Genomic DNA, 17,783 nt, shown 5'->3' on the forward strand with positions numbered 1-17,783 from the left:
ATTCTCAAGGCAGTCTTGATTCAAGCAATTTGTCAAAAGGTAGGACACCTGTTGACGTTCACAGAGATCACACCATATCATATTCAAGCACACAATGTTGTGCTGCCACCCCTCTACACATGGGATCTGCTTGGTTCCAGGGCTAGCAGCGACAAGCTTCAGGCCACTCCATACACTTTTCCAAGAATGGGAATGAGAGAGCAGACTTCAGTTTGTGGGAATCATTGAGATGCTTGGAGTTGAAGCAGATGAAGATGCCATCAAAGTATTCACAGAATTTGGCAGCTGCCATGTAGTTCCTCTGTGCGTCACCTGTGAGCTGATTTACCTGTGCCAAGGTCTTTATCCCCACAGCAACTAAGTGGCTCAGGACCTGAGTAGCAAACCTGACTCTCATGGAAGCAAACGGGGGAGATACACATGTTTCTCAGTAAGACGGAAACACAAGAGGATGTCCTGTTTGCTGTCATATGTATACAGATCCTCCAGAATGGTCCAGAAGATGTGATCACCATCTAGTGAGAACCCGCATTTGAGCCAGTTGTTGTATATATTCTTGATCAGATGTGGTGGATCCCACAGGCAGAACACTCTGATGACATACTTGATATTCAGTATATACATACACATTAGATGGCCTCTTGAACTGGCTATGGTGAAAATGTGCACTGCACACTCTGTAGCTCTGATGGAGCCGCTGAGATCTTATCCCTTCAATGACACATTCCTGAGATTCTGCACCCACCTTGCACACCTGTAAATTCATTAATTAATTTAACTTTAAAGGCAACATTACAATTTCGATATTACAACTGACAAGAACTACTGAGAAGACAAATACCAAGGCTACATTCATTCTAAAGCAAGAGGGGAAGTTTAGGTTAGACTATGTTGTCTAAAAAATTTTAATACTGATTTTGTACGTTTGGATTGGGTACTGTAAGTTATCATTCTTTACCACCTTATACAAAGTGGTGTCCTCCTGCCATAGCAAGTCTTACAGACAATAATAGGTTATCAATGAATTTAATTCGGACACTGTATTTAATTGAATAACCCCATTCTTACTTAGAGGCATATCCATATAAATCGAAATGCTTTCTACACTTTTGTGAATAAACCTGTCAGGGTCTTTAGGGAAACGATGAAAGGCAAGACTATGTTTACTATTGAACTGATAGTTGTTGCATTTAACAGATGGACATAACTTTCTGTTGTTTTCCACTTCAACTTCGCTTTCAAGCTCATGGTGTCGGTATTAGTTTGTGTGCAGTGTTGATGTTGTCGCACAATCCAAAATTGCTGCAGAGCTACTGATGTGCCATCTAGCGAAGTTTTTTAAGACTAGAGCTTCGTCTCTTGTGCTTCTAGAGAACACAGAGTATTGGACAGTAATACATTGGTGAATATGGACACACAGTGGACAATAATTTTGAATATGTACTTACTTAAGACATCGCTTAATTTAATACGATTTAAAGCACAGCTTCACCATTCAACAAGCCAGGCCCCATGTTAACCAAACACCCCAGTATTCTCAGTTATAATAACCCCCCGGAAATTAAAATACCTCTTTTCAACCCCAGCATATCAGAAAATAAATCATATCCCTATTTACTGAATTTCTTCCTAAACACACCTTATATAACACTGCTTACTTTAACTAACACATTCCAGCCCTACACTGAGCATCCTAAGAAATGGAAATCCCCTTCACAAATACAACCACACATTATATCACAGTATTATAGATGTATTATAGGAACTGAGGTTGGAAAATCAATTCCCCAAAAAATGCACACCTTTGGGAAAAAACCCAGCCAAAATGATAAAAAAAAAACAAAAATGAAAAAGACTAAAATGTCCTGAAGGTCGCAAAAGGGTTAATAAGAAAACAAACCCACATTTATATTTAAATTGTGTAAATGTATATATGTATAAATACCTTATCAAGCTCCGCCTTTTTCAGCGCTCAGCACTTCCGTGTTTTGTCTCTTAACATCCAGTTTGTATTGAAGCTACTGAAGAGAGTCTATCAAAATGGATTATGTGCGGGATAGAGACGGGCGATACCGCTTATTTTCTTTTCGATCAGATACCATGTACTTTTAGGCCAGTATCGCAGATATCGATACCAATACAGATACCTCTCATACATTGTATTTTTACGAATTCTTTGGATACAATTAGTAACTTAAATTATTACTTACATTTGTATATATATATTTATAGGCCTAAGCGGAAAATTATTAGGCTGCTTTGTTTACCTTTTAAACCACAAAATTAACCATAGATATTATTAAATGGCTACTAAAACCAAGTTACCATATGGATACTACAGTAATGCTGTAGCAAAACCATGGTTAATTGTATCAAAACCTTGCGTTCTGCCAGAAAAAAAAACATGGTTAATACAATATTACCACAGCAAATCCATGGGTAGTTTTCATAAGGGTATTATTTATTAACAAGCATTAAAGATCACTGTTTATGTTTTAACACCTCTGAATTTAAATAAGCCTGTAAAAATGGTCACACAAGCCCATTAGAATACATCATGTCTAGGTTTGTCATTACTTAGTGTGAATAACTCCAGATGCTGTTTTTCTGTCATTACCTCAGGAAAGCACTGCTCACTCTTTGAACGAGCGCTGTGACTGAAAGGGTGAGTGCAGTTTGGCTGCTGGTGTATTTTAGCATTTCTGTGCATCAAGATGAGTGGAAGAAAAAATAGTTCCGGTGTCATGCAACAATTTGCTAATATAATAATTTGTATCTTTTTTCATTTTTTTGATACCACATCAGTATCAGAAGGATTGATCCGCCCATCCCTAGTGCGGGAGCACAGAAAGTATTTTTCACCAAAAGCTGATGGTATGAGTCTACGCTAGGGGTGTAACAATCCATCGATCCAATGACCAACGATCCAATGTTGTTGATGCAATATGTAAATTTAAAAAAAATAAGTTTACCTTTATTTTGGAATTATGGTGGAAAGAGTACTGATAAATTATACTCAAGTAGAAGCAGTTACTTCCCAAAAAATGTAGTGTGAGTAGAGTAAAAGTACCTGTCCTAAAAACTACTCAAGTATGAGTAAAAGTGTAGCTCATTTTAAAGTACTCATGAGTAGTGAGTATTGAGTACAGAGTGGCAAAACCTATGCCCCATTACAATGAAAACTGTATGCCAACTTTTAAAATACATCACTTATCTATGATAAACACTACATGAATCTGATTCCAAAAAATAATAGGGAGACATGATAACAGAAATGAAAAGATTAAAAAGTTATTTTCAAATACACTGATCACCATTTTAAATCGTAATGTATGAAACAATTACAATAAAATCAGTTTATATGTAGGGTCTAAATTTCCCTTAATACAGAAAGAGCATTATTGTTGTGCATAAAACATGTTCAAACAATGCTAGGAATGCAAAAATATGCTAAATAAGAAGGATCACTTGGCACGTCATGTCCTGCACAAAAGAGGAGGTAGAGCAGGCATGGGAAAGTTGTTTGGTACAGGGGCTACATCATGCTTAAAAAGGAATAATTCACCCATAATTGAAAATACACTCATCATTTACTCACCCTCATGCCATCCTGGATGTGTATGACTTTCTTTCTTCTGCAGAACACAAATTAAGATTTTTAGAAGAGTCCGGACTTCTGGTCCATACAATGAAAGTGAATCAATTCCAAAATATTGAAGCTCCACAAATCACATAAATGAGCATAAATGTAGCCTCCAGTGGTTTAATCCATGTCTTCAGAAGTGATATGATAGATGTGGTCAGAAACAGATCAATATTTAATTCCTTTCTGCTATTAGTTCTCCTCCCTGCTCAATCTCCACTTTAAATTGGAGATTTAAAGTGGAGATTGAGTTACTGAGTGCACCATTAACTATAACACGGTGGGTGAATGAGATTAGAAGATGGTCAGATGTGTCGTGCAGAGATATTTTAAATGACTTTGTTTTGTCTCTTAGAGTTTCATGAGCACTGAGGCACATCAGTACATCCACAGCATAAAGGTAAGATCTTGTGGATTTATGAATAAAGTGCTCTTGTTTTAAAATCTTCCGCCTCTGCTTACAGTTGTTATGACATACTAATTGATAAAATACTCATGATAACTTTTGGCTACTCTATAACCTGTAAAACCACTTCACTAGCTAATTACACTGACATCAACACTATAGATATCTACATAGCAATCGCAAGACCAGGAGGTCATAGACAGAATTTTCAAGATAGATGCAAACTAGATTCATAACGTGAATATGTATAAGAGGGATAGTGAACTGTCTGTGGGTGGTCTGTGGGCTGATACTGTGGTGTGCCCAAAATGTATAAATAAGAACATTTGTTTTGGAGTGTATATGGTTTATTCTGTTTCTTAAGCTTTCTCTTTCTGTATCATTGTGCAATTTTGATCCTGTATTTTTTATTACAGAGCATCCCAGGAGAAGAAAAGAGAGAGTGATTGAGGGAGACAGAAAGAAAGAGAGATGAGAGGTTTGTCAGATCATGTCTTGGTGTGCATGAACGGACAGGCAAACCCTATGACTGTGTGTTATTGTAGGCCGCAGATATAGTCATCTGCTTCCAATGTAGAGAAGAGCAGATGGAGCTATCCATCGCTGGGCACGTGGGCTCAACCTTGTTAGTCTCTTTTCTTTTCACATACACTCACACACAAAGTAAGACATATGGGAATACATGGAAACTTGTCCATGAGAATAAGCTGAAATACGGTGATGGGTCTTTCATGCCTTTGGAAGGACATAGTCTCTGAAGATGGAAATGTTCCTGTAGCTTGAGCCAATGTGGCCAGTGCCCAGAGGCACTTGACTAACAGGGGCCCAGGGGGCCTTGGGCTGCAAGGGCTCGCGGCCCATCATCTTTGAAAACAAAAGTTTATATATGCTTAAATATGTGGTCTCCAGCTTATTCAAGGCTCCTCAACAGGGCCCTGTGACTATGAGCCCACTTATAGGACCCTTTTGCCTTCTTGTTTCTAATTAAAACATTTGAACCACTCTTTAACCCCGATAATGTATAATATATTTGATACATGACTTTCTAAAGCCTCTACATCATCCTGACGATGTGTATGAATTTTCTACTGTCTCCTTGCAAAAGTTTCCATGCTCTTCTGGAAGTAGTAGTCCCTGTAATATAATTTCCAAAATTGCTACCTTCATATTTTGATGCAATTTTATATAAAATCTTTGCTGATTTTGATCAAATAAAATGAACTATAGCATTTATATTGTTACTAGTATTATTTGAAGTCAAGCGACATGTGCTTAAAATTTAATTCAGTGGCCCCCTCTGACAGAAGACTCCCCCTCCGCCCCTGCCCTTAACAAGCTCATACTGGACGTCTGGATCTGGCACAGAGTAACAAGTGATATCAAAGAGTCAGGCAAGTGGAGGAACGCTCTGTCTCCTTCTCTGGCTGGCCTTGTCTGAATACTGCAGCCATATGAGGCACATTAGAGTAATTGAGGAGCAATGGGCCCGGGCGTGAGGTGATCTCTCTTTTTTTTTGTTCATTTCCCTGTGCTGTTCCATACACTCAGCCCCAGCCCCTATCCCACCTTTGTCTAGGTCTCAGACTTTATTATTAAATGTTTTTTTCATCATTTTCAGAGGATTTTTCTTCTAGAAATGTCCAATCATTCATTTATATATATACACTGCTTTCTTTTTTTTTGCTCTAAGATTTTCATTTTACAAGTGATATTTTATTTTTATTTTTTAAACCTCATGTTTTGTTCATGACCTCAACCATTTATACATGTGTTATCCCTCTTGGGACACCACAGAGTGATTTGAACATGTAGATCAATTAGCTCCTTTTAAGTGAGATCAAAGCACTGTGGCCCCATGTCCAGTGCCAATTAAACCTGACCAGAGGGATGCGGTTCCCCATGATATACTAACCACTGGACACATGCTATGTATTTACGAATATGCTTGAAAGAGATCATCAAATTTGTATGATTCTCTGTACTTATCATTTTAGATGGAAGATAAATCGTGTTCTGTTGGAAGCAAACAACATCAACATTTTCATTCAGGACAGGAGCTTACCAAACATTAGAGATGTAAAAGTCACTTCACACTACATGCTCCATATGATAGCTAGCGCAGTGCAATAGGCAGTAAAAAAGAGAAACAAAGTGTCAGAAAATGAGTGAGGGAGCGTGAGAGTGGACTAGGAAGAGGAAACATCGAGTCTCAGGACACAGACAGGTGCAGTGACCCTATCCACCTCTGGAGGTGCCACTTGCATTTTATGGGACATTTATGGTAGGCCAGTGCTTTTTACCTCGGCCACCTGGATGCAATAATAGTGCAGCTCCTGAGCCTGGGTTCTGGCCGCTTGTAGGAAACTCAGAGGCTCCCGGGGGAGGCAAGACTGTTAAGATGTTTATGATTCTGAAAGTGGTCCAGGGGGAAAACACTGACAACTACAGAGAGGGATTTTGTTGAGGGAGCTTGTTTTCTTGTTACTCCCAACACTTCCCCAGAGAGCTGTTTTTTCCCCTTCCTCTTTTCCTGAAAAAAAAAAAACAACCCACATGGAGCGTACGATTGATTTAGCTGTTTTCTAAACTGAGTTTAATTATGTTGCGGCAAGTGATTTGTGGAATGTTTCTGACAATTTTGTGACCAGTCAGCTGATTTTCAAGGGTTCTTTTTAAAGTTTAATGTCATGTAAAGGATTCATATTTCTAAGATCCAGTTAATTATAAACTACAACAGAAATGAATTAGCTGTATAACATTAAAAGTTTGTAATTTGAAGTGCAGTGGGACAAAACCCCCTGTCCCGCTCCAGGTGGAGGTGCTCTAATAACTTCATTAGGATTGACACACTTCCTGTTCATTGAAATATAGGTCTGTGGTCACACCCCATAGTTTAAATCATAAACAAAATTGCACATACAATTATTCTTTACATATTTTGTGTTCAAATAGAACTAATTTTTAAAGAAAACAAAAATGCTTCCACAAATATGGCATTTTTTCAGACTAAATACAAAATTCATGTCAGATTACATTGCAGCCATCAGACATTCTGATTTTAAGTTTTTATAATTGTATTTTTTTTTTTTTTATTTAATAATTAAGACTAAAACTAGGTGTTTTAAATGTAATTGCTTGTGTATTTAATTGCAAATAATTTAAAAGTCTATTTTAAAATGTAAATATTTAAATCAAATTATTTTTAATGTTTACATTTAGAATTTTTATTTTCCAACACATCTGAGCATAATGCACCATTGAATAAGAATAACTTGAATTTGATCTGAAATACATATTAAATAGGTCCTACTGTATAACATAATCACATCAATTATAATATCAAAGTGTTTGTCCTCCATTATCCACAGTCTTGATTCTGACAGAGCTGTACACTATTTCAAATGATCACTTAAGCAAGACGCAAACTAGTCTGAACTTCACAACTCTAATTGTAAAGCCGCAGGTCTGTATTTTTCTAGGCTGTAACCCATCTTCCATGCTGACCTTTGATGAGGGAGACCTATAGCGATAAATCCTGTGCAGAATCCACTCACACCTTTAGGTTTCAGCCCACTAACTACATTTGACCATTCAGGGGTTTCAAAACTGCAGGCTCTAATAGCCAAGCAGATGGACCTGTAAATGGTGGGTTACAAATCTGAAGACTTTAAGTGCTCAAGAGATAAAACATTGCAGGATTTTTCTTCCCTTTATATTTCTGATGTGAAGTAAAACTGGGCATATTAATTGTGTCTATATATTATGTTTGCCATATACTGTACAAGAGTAATCTCTCAGTGGTCAATTAACAGGAATCTTATTTTTACTAGCACGTCTGATACAACCATCCCAGCATTTATTTTTGATTCCAGTTCAATTCAAATATATATACTCTGTAACTTTTATGTTACAACATAAAGCAGAGATCAACAGCTTCGTTCCAGGTCATTATTTATCAGTGATCTTGCACACAGAGGGAACGGATCAGAGCTTGGACCAGTTTCAGTGCTCTGAAGAAAAAACATTTCCGCTCTACATTGAGACCCCCAGGTCAGCACATGTAGGGAGCATTGAATGTACTGATAGAGATGAGGGGGTGCTGGATAGATTAGAAGTGCTAGTTTTTGACAGACATTGCACAGATATTCAGCTCCAGTTCCAGCCAGCTGAGGAACATCTGGAGGGATCTCAACTCAGACGCAGACATTGAGAGCTGTGTTCTGAGTTGCATTTAAAACAGCAATGGTGAACGAAGCCGGTGAAGTTGTGACGTGTTTGATGATTTTAGTTTTTTACCTATTACAGGGTAATTGACGCTGTTATTCCTTTATATTTATTCAAAAGTAAACTTAAGGTAGTAAACTTTTATCAACCTCAATATTTAAGGTTAAAATGTATACATATGTTTAAGCTAAATTTTATATTTTAGGTGCTGTGACTGGTCACCATTTTGCTTAACTAATTCATTTTAAATGGTCCTGTGATAACTACATTTTTAAATGTACATATATATTTAACTAACTATTTATATAAAATGTTTAATTGTATATATATATCACATGTAATATCACAATTTTAAATACTACATGTATAATAATTATAAAAGACTTTAAATCATTCTATGTTTTTAGATGGACTATAGCATGTCATTACAGTATTTATATCTCAACTACCCTATATTAATAATAATAATGATAAGAAGAAGAATATACATGTATTATAATTATTATTACAACTACTACTAATATTAATAATTATTATAATAATAGAGAGAGAAAGATAGTAATAACTAGGATGAAAGAATAGAACAGAGGACCATCAGTAATCAAAGCACATTCATTTCATGTAGTCAAAGCTTAGATGCTCTACAAAAACATTAAGCAACTACCTTGATCCCTATTGTCCCTTTTAATCTTCATGGCACACTATTGGTTAGCCATAATTACAGACCAGTGACACATTTTCAGACATAAATTCCCCACAATGTGGAGGCTCTATATCTATTTAGAACACCTCAATGTTTAAGCCACAAGACTGGATGCACACATTTCATTTCAAGAGCACTGACTGAAGTTAAGCCTCCCACAAAACAGGGGATGTATGTTGTAAATGGCACGTATCCTAAAATCAGACTCGGGGCTGCCATTGGGCCTGCTTTGCCAGGGGATTAATAAATCAGTCTGGAGAAGAATCGAATGAACAAGACAACCATCTGCTGAAAAGCATCGTAAATCTCATCTGGTTTGGGAAACATTACTATCCCTTTAGTTCTCAGTAAGGAATCACAGGCCTCACGAAAGCCATGATATCCTTTTCTATTCCTTAACAGCAATACAAAGTATTACATAAAAAAAGGATTCTGTGTGCTATTATCATGATTCTCAGTGCATTACAATGAAGGTGTTATGATAGCGTTGCATCAGTCTTTGCTTCAGAATGCTGATTGTGGTTATCATTAATGTGTAAAAAAAAATCGACCAGTACACAAAACGGCATCTAAAATAATAATGTGCTTTGCAATAGCAATATTGAACTCAGCATTATGGCTGTTAATGGCAGTGCAATGCTATTTTATCTATTGCCTTTCAACCACATATTCTCTCAGCGGGGCATTTGTTAGCTTTACCTAAAAAAGTCTGTGTCATCTTAAACTAACTTTGATCTGCTTAAGATTCTGACCTTTGATAAGGCAACTCTGGATGAAACCCTAAAAAAACAAGTGAAACTTTTTCCTTTCTTGGTCATTGTATGTCATTACCTTGACCCTTATCATCTATACCTCATTTCATGGTCACTTATGGAAAGTTTATCAACATGCATAAGCAAAATCCTTTATTAGATGTACAGTCAATTATATATTGAAATGAAAGGTTGTTTTAATTAAATCTTTTTATATCAAATTATATACATTTAAGTCCACATTTTCAAATATAGCCCCAATCCAAGTTAATTGTTCAAATATATCCCAAATTGCTCATAAATACATTCAATGAATGAACATACAGGACCCGTGGGCCACAAGGCTCCTCAAATCATTCAAAGATTTTGTGTGATGTCATGCAAGGTCAACAATCAGGTTTGATATGATGGATTTTTATATATCAAATCGGGTTAACACCATTACATATTGTTTTATGTCTTCATTTTTAACATTCCCTGCTATCTTTAGAAATGCACCAAATTTATTTAAGATTCAAATAATGAAAAAAGAAGTACAATTAATTCATGACCATGAATAAGAACAATAAGAATGTATTTTTTAAGTGGACCATTTTCATCAATAGATGTCTTTTTATTATTATTATTATTGTTGTTGTCTTTATTTTTCTTTTTTTCATTTTTTTCTTCAAGTGCTTCATTTTGAGATAAATAAATATATATATATATATATATTATATATACACCTGTACATACACTGATCAGCCACAACATTAAAACCACCTGCCTAATAATGTGTAGGTCCCCTTTGTGCTGCCAAAATGTGGACAACACACATCTCAAAATAACATTGAGATGATATTCTTCTCAACACAATTGTACGGAGTGGTTATCTGAGTGACTGTTGACTTTGCCAGTTTTAACCAGTCTGGCCATTCTCTGTTGACCTCTCTCATCAACAAGGCATTTCCATCTGCAGAACTGCAGCTCACTGGATGTTTTTGGTTTTTGGCACCATTCTGAGTAAATTCTAAAGAGTGCTGTGCATGAAAATCCCTTTTCTGTTAGGGTTTACAATCAATTCTCCACACTCAGTGATGCACCCACTGGGAATCATGTTGAAAGAGCTCTTGTTATTGGCGATTCTATTGTAAGGAACGTGGAAATAGAGACTCTAGCCACTATTGTTAATTGCATTTCGGGTGCCAGAGCGTCTGACATCAAATCACATTTACAAGTGCTGGCTAATGCACAAACGTTGTCCGGCTTCGCCAGACGAAGATCACTAAAGATAATGTTAAAGAGGAGTGTGATTTTGCAAAAACTATGTCAGACACTGTAATATGCTCTGGTCCCCTCCCTGCTCGTTGTGGTGACAAGGTTTATAGTAGATTAGTGTCACTGAATGGCTGGATGTCTGAGTGGTGTCTGAAGAATAAAATAGGATTTTTAGACAATTGGAAGAGTTTTTGGGGTAGTCCTGACCTGCTAAAGAGAGACGGACTAGTAATTTGGCTCATAGTTTTAATAATGATAGTATTTGACTAACTCTAGAGATCAGCAGTTACAGAAATACTCAAACCAGCCCATCTGGCACCAACAATCATGCCACAGTCCAAATCTAAGATCAAATTTTTCCCCATTCTGATGGTTGATGTGAACATTAACTAAAGCTCCTGACCCGGATCTTTATGATTTTATGCACTGAACTTCTACTGAATGGCTGATTAGATAATTGCATGGATGATTGTTGGTGCAAGACGGGCTGGTTTGAGTATTCCTTTAACTAGGATTTTCAAACACAACAGTCTCTAGAATTTACTTAGAATGGTACCAAAAACAAAAAACATCCAGTGAGCTGCAGTTCTGTAGATGGAAATGCCTTGTTGATGAGAGAGGTCAACAGAGAATGGCCAGACTAGTTTGAACTGACAAAGTCTACGGTAACTCAGATAACCACTCTGTACATTTATTGTGAGGAAAATAGCATCTCAGAATAGCATTGGGTTGGCGCTGTTTTGGCAGCACAAGGGGCCCTACACGATATTAGGCAGGTGGTTTTAAAGTTGTGGCTGATTGGATATACACCGATATCAGATGCTCAATCGGATTGAGATCTGGAGAACTTGGACATTGAACTCTTTTTCATGTTCCTCAAACTATTCCTGAACAATTTTTGCAGTGTTGCAGGGCGTATTTTCCTGCTGAAGGAGGCCACTGCCATCAGGGGATACCGTTGCTATGAAGGGGTGTACGTGGTCTGTAACCATCTTTAGGTAGGTGGTACGTTTCAAAGTAATATCCACATGAATGCCAGGACCCAATGATTCCCATCAGAACATTGCCCAGAGCATCACACTGCCTTTGCCAGCCTGCCTCCTTCCCATAGTGATTCTGGCTGTCATCTCTTCCCCAGGTAAACGATACACAGGCACCCGGCTGTCCACGTGATCTAAAAGAAAATGTGATTCATCAGACCAGGCCACCTTCTTCCATTGCTCCATGGTCCAGTTCTGATGCCCACATGCCCATTGTAGGCGCTTTCGGCAGTGGACAGGGGTCAGCATGGGCACTCTGACCGGTCTACGTCTACGCAGCCCCATATACAGCAAGCTTTGATACACTGTGTGTGTTCTTACACCTTTCTATCATGTCCAGCCTTAAATTTGTCAGCAATTTGTGCTACAGTAGCTCTTCTGTGGGATCGGACCAGATGGCCTTTGCTCCCCACGCGCATCAATGAGACTTGGGTGCCCATGACCCAGTCACTGTTTCACCGGTTGTCCTTCCTTGGACCACTTTTACCGAGAACACCCCAGAAGACCTGCCATTTTGGAGATGCCCTAACCCAGTCGTCTAGCATCACAATTTGGACCTTGTCAAAGTCCCTCAGATCCTTATGCTTGCCCATTTTTTCCTGCTTCCAACACTTGAAATTAAAAATCTGACTATTCACTTGCTACCTAATATATCCCACTCCTTGACTGGTGCCAGTGTAACGAGATAAACATATAAAGAAAAGCTAGCTAAATAAAAAAAATATAGACCACCACCAAGTGGCAATGAACCATTTTGGTGACTTTTAATAGTTAAGCTGTACAGAACACTAATAATACATTAAATCATGATACTCGCAGTGGTGTGTAAATATGAATAAACAGTTGCTAAATGCTTGATGTTTCGTAAATAATTCAGTGAAACTGAAAGTAAAATTTTGACTGTCCACAGGAGGGCGATATTCACCATCTCTATTTAACTGTATAATTGAGAGCCAGTAGGCTATGTCTGTCAAGGTCAAAATACACTGCTCTCGATGCTGAAAAAGTTATAACTTTCATTTCATCAGCACACATTGTACAATTATTAACAGATAGATTTAACTTAGTAGTTAATTTACAGTAAGAAATGAATATATATGAAAATATATCATTTCAAATGCCATGACATTTCTATATATTTTAAAGTAAAGTAATTGATGATCTGTTAAACACTATATAAAGTATTTTTGGTGTCGTTAATTAAAGCTATTATTATGTCGTAATTGTTCGCAAAACGTCCCAAACAAGAATTTGTTTGGCTGTAGATGATAACGAAACTTTTTTGAAACCGCTTTATAAACATTACGTTTCTTTTCTTTTTCATTCTTTCTATTTTATTTTATTATTATAATTTTTTTACATCGAAATAATAAATGTAAACAGCTAAGCTAACTACTTCTGCACATTTTGTGTCTCTTCTTCGCGATTGTAGACAGCCTAACACAAAAGAAAAACATCAATGGCGTTTGCACATTTTCAAATAAGTGATATGACTTCAAGTCACCTTTTATCCCGTGTTAAAAAGTCTCATAGCAAACACTCGTTAAAAGATCAAAGTGGATCCAAACATGAAAGTAAACTGCCACTACAATTTACTGTAGGCTATGCCTCTGTAATTTGCTATCATTATCAGAAGTTGGCTTTCTTTTTCATGATTTGTTAAAATAATGACGGATTAATGCTCCAAAAACTCCCGGTAATTCGAGATATGCTATTTGACACTTGTTCTAACTTAAACGTAGCCTATAACAAAATTGGTTTGAACAAATACGTAGGCTATTATTTAATTAATCGATTTTTAAACAAATTATTATTAGAGGTATTATTATTAAAATATATGTGTATTGCCTAATTAGGCTAAATGAATGCTACTATGAAAGGATAGCATTTTTATTTATTTTTTATTATTATTTTTTTGGTAACTGATTGCATCTTCCAAAGCGATACAATATCGTTAGATGGCAGTGTGACGCTCTCTGAGACCGCATATCAGCGCTGCATCAGCTGTAAAGACAACACTAAACTGTATAGTCTTCACAGCTGAGAAGATTTCCATTCAATAAAATAGACTTTGGTTTAGGGTCTGTAAAATATATGATGTTTTGGTTTAGAAAGTTTAAACAGATTCCATGTGCACCTTCTACTCAATATTATTTATTATGTATTATTATTATTATTATTAATGATAATAATAATATAAACAACAACAATACTACAACTGATAATAATTTGACTATTCATTATTTATTACCGAAATGTGGACACATGTATCGTCTCATAAACATGTGAATTCGCCTCTAATTCTATATTTCGTTGTTCTAGGCTATATGTTTTCCCCAAGAAATAAATATATTAAAATATTAAACATAATATTTTATCTATTTTTCTATTTTTTTTTTTTTTTTGTATTATTATTTGATTGTATATATTTTTAAATAAACGCTACAGAAAAATCCCTTTATATTTTAGTTATAGCTTTCGTGCGTACAATTTAAATGTTATTTAAATTAATACTTAGTAGGTTGGTTAAATGGCTAAGGTTTAGACCGCACAAAAATCTAATTGGTCCATGGATTTGTTTATTATATGCTACCTTTCGTCAAATTTTACATAAATTGCCATGACAGAAAACTTAAGAAAACAGCATTTAAATAAATAAATAAAAATAATACTCAAATAATGTGGGAGAGATTAAGTCTTCAAATAGCTTTTTTGTCTACATCTTCAGTCAAATATGTTTCAGAATATTCTGACAGAATTTCATTATTTACCTTATCTAAATAAATAAATAAATAATAGGCCTAATAATAATAATAATAAATTAACTGTATTTGGATTTAAGTACCCTTAAATGTGTTCCTTTATCCTTACCTTGTGATCGAATTATCCAAGTTGTTTAACTAAGTGTAGCAAAGCTTGCAAACCTTTATTGAGTTCAGATTAGCTTTTTCACCCTCTCTCACTCACTGTGCGTATGGTGCACGTGCCACACACCTGCTGCTCAGGCGTACAATTTTCAGAGAGGGAGGAGGGTATTCGCCAGAAAACAATTAGAGAGTGTTTCTCAAGCAACATTACATAAATCACATATATTTTCGTTTCTTGCTTTGAGCCTCGCTGTCAAATTCTTTAGAGGCCAGAGAACCAAAGCCATCTCGTGCGTTTGCTAAAAAAGTCCTTTCATCTTTTGAGGTCACAACATCTAGAGGCCTATGCGCCACCAGTGACGGAAGTCGAACGATTTTAGGGGACTCTAAACATGTAAGGCGTTCGCTGTGATTGCCTTTCATGCTTGTCCAATGAGATCCGTATTTATGAAACACTTCGTAAACCAGAGAGCCAAACAAAAGGCCAAGTCCCTATAACACACAAGTCACGCCACCAGCATATTGCTGACGGCCTTGGCACAGTCCATTGCTCTTTGTAGCAATTACTTTCTCCATAGCATATACCTGTACCATAACTTGTGGAGTCTGGTCGCAAGACCTGCGATGTAAGAACAAGTAGTTTCCCTCAGGTAATTCATGCATCTGTGGTGCCATGAAGAAGACCTTAAACATAGCAATGATCTTAATCCAGACACCGCAGATCAGCAGTCCACAGTCATTCTTTAGTAATATAGGCATGTATGACATTTTTTTTAACACATACTTAAAGCATCTGCAGAAATAGTCAGGCATTACGCCTGTTTCGGGTAAATATGCGCTTGTTACACTTTGCTGCACATTATTAGAACGCAAGGGGGAGCCTTGCACAAATGTAGGCTTGAGTACGACCCTATGGCTCTCAAACTCCTCTACAAAGGATGCCCGGTTCCATTACAAAAGATGCCCAGTGAACCTCAGCTATCGAGGTAAATTATCCATTGGCCTTCCCTGTTGATGTATCCTGTGGAGTAGCCAAAATACCCCTTCACCCGAGGTGAGTCAAGTTTTTTTTTTTTTTTTTTTTTCAGCATCGACTTCTCAATTGCCATTATCAACATCAAAATTAATAGTGATCATTTATTTGATAATACGCGTAAATATTCCACTAACCACCAACTGTTTGGCGTAGGCCTACAGTCCACTTCCTTGTTTCTGTTTAAATCTGCACTGAAGGGTCACGTACTGTAAAAGATATGCAACCACAATGTATTTATTTATTTTACATATTTTCTTTATATACAATCCTACAGTTTGTCCGTTAATCCATCTCCTGACTTTTGATCAATTAGCCTATGTAGCATATTTGATAAGTGATCAGTAGCTACCCAAGCTGACTGATCCTCACATTGCAAGGCTGCAGTGTGGAAAAAAAGGACTAAAATGCATCATCGGTTCAGCTAGAAGAAGTTTTCTAAGTGTCAACTGAAGACAGTTCTTTTTAAAGGTGTTGGGCAGGTGGGGGTTATACCCGAGGGCGGGTGGGGGTTACCCGATAATGAAGGCTCATAACTATCTCACTTGGCGACCGCTTGAATTCTCCTAAATAGCTCGAAGGTAGTATGGAATCCCGAGAGTGAGGCGGTAACATGGGAGCGTGACGAATTATGTATGGCGTGTGTTAACTCCTGTGCTTGGAAACACGACTTGAGGCATTTAAGGCAAACGTTTTTTTTTTTTTTTTTTTTTTTTATATATTATGACGCTGACTGGCCAAAGTCTATGATATTTTATGCAATAAAGACTTTGGCTAATTCTTTATCTTACACTCACTGCTCACGTGTCATTATAGAACAAATCAGATTCCTTGTTTTGGCGAATCTGGAACATTCTAAGAGATGCTTGCTTTTTTAGAAGAACTTTTCACTTGAGTGTTCATCTAAGCAACAACTGAGGACGCATGCGATTAATAAAGATGTTCAGCATTGGGATCCTAACAATAATCAGCGTGTCTCAAATATTTGTAAAGCGGGCAACCATAAATATATCAGATTTTTTTGTTTTGCTGCATGATCAAAAATAATTTGACTAAATCAATATCAATATTAGGCAAATTATAACAAATAATGGAATGATAATGTACTTTGCATTTAAAAGGCGCAGCGATTATTTATTTTTTATAATAATAATAATAATAATGGAATGCCTGATGAATTTACTGGAATTAAGCCACAGCTCGCTTGTGACGAATACATCGCGTATCTGTTGCATCATTTATTTATTTTACTTATTTATATTTTATGCATTCTATTTTAATTGGTTTATTGGTTTTTTGATGAGAACAGATTTAACCAAAGCAGTCCTCCCCTGAACTAAACCATAAAGCTCACTAAATGAAATGTGGGACATGTCACTCATTAGCTCGATTTTTATCTCTTCTGTTTAATCGGTAGTATTATTACTATGTCCCAGTGACTCCATATGTCTATAGCGAGGTTTGCCTTTTACTTAATTTGCTCCTTTCAGCCGCTGTCTCTGGTTATCGGCCCTGATCTCCAGGTGCATCGAAGACGGGGGTCAGAAGGTTCGAGGCTTCATTATGGACACAAAGGCACAAAGCATGCGGACGGACCAGGCGTGATGTCCCGCTACCTGATATCAAAGCCAGCAGCCACTGCATGAGAGAAGGCCTCGGAGCTGTCGGTCTACAACCAAAGTAGAGTAAAACGTGCGCTTTTAACGATTAAAGCTGCATGCAGCTACTACACTGACAACACCAAAAACACTATTTATGTTAATATAATTCATTACAACAGCAATAGCAATGCGTAATTACGAGCAGAGCCACATATTCGGTTATTCACACACAGTAAATAAATATATTACCATACTCT

The sequence above is a fragment of the Xyrauchen texanus genome, chromosome 27 (genome assembly GCF_025860055.1).
Source record: "Xyrauchen texanus isolate HMW12.3.18 chromosome 27, RBS_HiC_50CHRs, whole genome shotgun sequence".
NCBI lineage: Eukaryota > Metazoa > Chordata > Actinopteri > Cypriniformes > Catostomidae > Xyrauchen > Xyrauchen texanus.